The 2,500-nt window shown below is 44.2% G+C and overlaps 1 non-coding gene across 1 annotated transcript; it reads left to right on the top strand.

The window, feature by feature from the left end:
• Window positions 1-1,077: 1,077 nt before the first annotated feature.
• Window positions 1,078-1,232, top strand: LOC143307064 (5.8S ribosomal RNA). Its single transcript, XR_013064301.1, has one exon. It is a non-coding gene; the product is annotated as a 5.8S ribosomal RNA (ribosomal RNA).
• Window positions 1,233-2,500: the final 1,268 nt, after the last annotated feature.

The raw sequence follows: 2,500 nt of genomic DNA, 5'->3' as shown, positions 1-2,500 counted from the left end.
TTGATCGGGTACAAACAAGTCGTAAGAAACAAACAAACAAACCACAAAAATACAAGTCGTAAAAAAACAAACTTCTGTTGGTTAACCTACAATATGAAGGATCGAAATGAAAGAAGGATCATATTATTACAAACCGAAAGTGAAGGATCATTAAAATTGAAATACAATATATATAAATATATAAATGTACCCGTCGTTGCGACACCCTAGTTAAATGGAAAGATATAAAAAAGAGAGAAAAGGAATACAGATGACCCGCCGTCTGATCTTTGCTAAATGATCTGGCATCACCGGAGTTTTTTTGGTCCGTGTTGCGTTCGCTCTATTCGAAATGAAACTCGCGGAGGCGAAGAATTGTTAAAAGTTTACGAAGCGTCTAGGAGTGGTTAAAACTGAGAGAGTTGAAACTACGATGTATTAGAACGAGCAACCGTCGAAACTTTGTTTTCGCGACGTTCTTTTCGTCGCTCTCGTCCCCACGCTCCTACGCTTTGGTTGTTTCTTTGCCATCCGTGTTGCGATAAAAAGATTTCTCCATTGTCCAAAAAGGACGGATCGAGATTCCTCTTTCGAGAGGGAGAGAGAGGTACTTGCGGGTAACCTGGAATCTACGAAACACGCACCGTGGTAAGATTCGTGCGTCCGCCTGATCGATGTGTGTTGTTTACGGACCGGCTGAGAAGCGACGATAGCGAGTCTTTGAAAAACTATGTGTCCATTAGTTAGACCGATCGTCGCCGGCCGTGTGTCTGTTCGAATCTCGCAACCCACGATTCAGCGACAGGACGCGCGCTCGCATTCCTTGTGTGCGTTCGTACTTTTCAAGGTTTTTAAATGTACTTTACGCCCGACCGTCGAGAGGAGCGTGCCACTGGGCGTTTCTCCGACGGTTTCCGTCCTTGGACGCGATCGTGTCGTCAACGATCGAACAAACAAACAAATACGTTGGCGACGCCCGAATTCGCTCTCCCGCACGCGCCGGGTGGGAGAGTGATGTGGGTATCGAATGTGATGCGTGTTAATAATGAAAATAACACTCTAAAGATCTAAAGAGTTTGAAATACAAAATTTTACGATTACCCTGAACGGTGGATCACTTGGCTCGTGGGTCGATGAAGAACGCAGCTAATTGCGCGTCAACGTGTGAACTGCAGGACACATGAACATCGACATTTCGAACGCACATTGCGGTCCACGGATACAATTCCTGGACCACGCCTGGCTGAGGGTCGTTTTCTTAACAAAAGACTGCTTGCGTTTGCTTCTCGAAAAAAGAGTAATTCATTTCTTTCTAAACATCTCGCCGTCGTTCAACGAAAGTAGAACGTTTCGGAGCGGGATTATCGAACGAAATTGAAAGAATGAATGAACGATAAACAAAGAAAGAGTCGCAACGTACGAGCGATAGTTGGGCAGTTCGTCGGCGTTTGTCGTGGAAACGATGTGACGAAAATCGCAACCGATACACTAAATGCAGGCCGTTAAAGGAGAGAAACAAATTTCGAAATATCTCTTCGAACTAGCGCAAGTGCGTCACGGCGCGCGAGTCGTTCGTTAAAATTTATAAACGACCGCCCGTGAAAGCACCGAGTTCTCGGAAGATAATCTATAAAGATTCTCCATCCTGCTGGAAGTTATCGGATCGGCGCGATTGTTCACTTGTAGAAATCCACGCTCCCGACGTTGCCAGAAACGATATTTACGAAAGGTGTGTCAAAAATAAACGAAAGAAGCTCTCCTATAAATTTAGAAAAAGCAAACGAGTGAAATGTTTGAGATGATAATTTGCTGAAATGCAAGCTCGAATAGCCCCAGGGTTTCGAATGATTCCCCGCGCTTTATACATCTCTCTGTTTACAAACGGTGTATAAATGAAAGATCGCTTCAGATGGGTCGTCGCTGTTTGACGCGCGATGCTGTTCCTTTTTTTTTGTCTGTCTGTGCGTTTAGCTTCGCTAAACAAGTTAAATGGTTAAAAAGCGTCGAAAAAGCGAATACACACGCGACAAGACAAATCTAACGAGTAAAGGAACGCTCCGCTCCAAGATAAAAATGGTTGTTTACAATCAATACAGCGTTTCGGTACCCCTGATCGTAGTCTGAAACTGTGTAACAAAAGAGAGGAAAGCGAATGGTGAAGGAACTTCGAAGCCTCCGTGGCGTGGCTAGAACTTGTGATAAAAGTATGTTTGCAGCAATTATGCATGCTCCCGTTAAAACAGCATTTCAATGTCTCGCATGGCTTAAAGCTCTAGGAGGCTTCAACATTTAGAATACATACGGACTACTTCGTTTGTTAAAGATAAGCGAAGACCGCGCGACCATCGCTCGGTCGTCCAGTCCTCGAAAGTTTTGTTGCGTTCCAAAGAAGAGACAAATGGGGTTTACCCTTGCGCTAAGGGGAGAAGAAGAGAAAAGCAGTTGTTAAATCTAAGAGGTGTGTGGAGTACATCGCGTGTTGGTTAAAATTGTTAAATGAAGTATACGCGAAATGTTCTCT

This window comes from Osmia lignaria, unplaced genomic scaffold (assembly GCF_051020975.1).
Source record: "Osmia lignaria lignaria isolate PbOS001 unplaced genomic scaffold, iyOsmLign1 scaffold0043, whole genome shotgun sequence".
Lineage (NCBI taxonomy): Eukaryota > Metazoa > Arthropoda > Insecta > Hymenoptera > Megachilidae > Osmia > Osmia lignaria.
The sequence above is the reverse complement of the archived record's forward strand: the minus strand, read 5'-3'. Positions and strand labels throughout refer to the sequence as shown.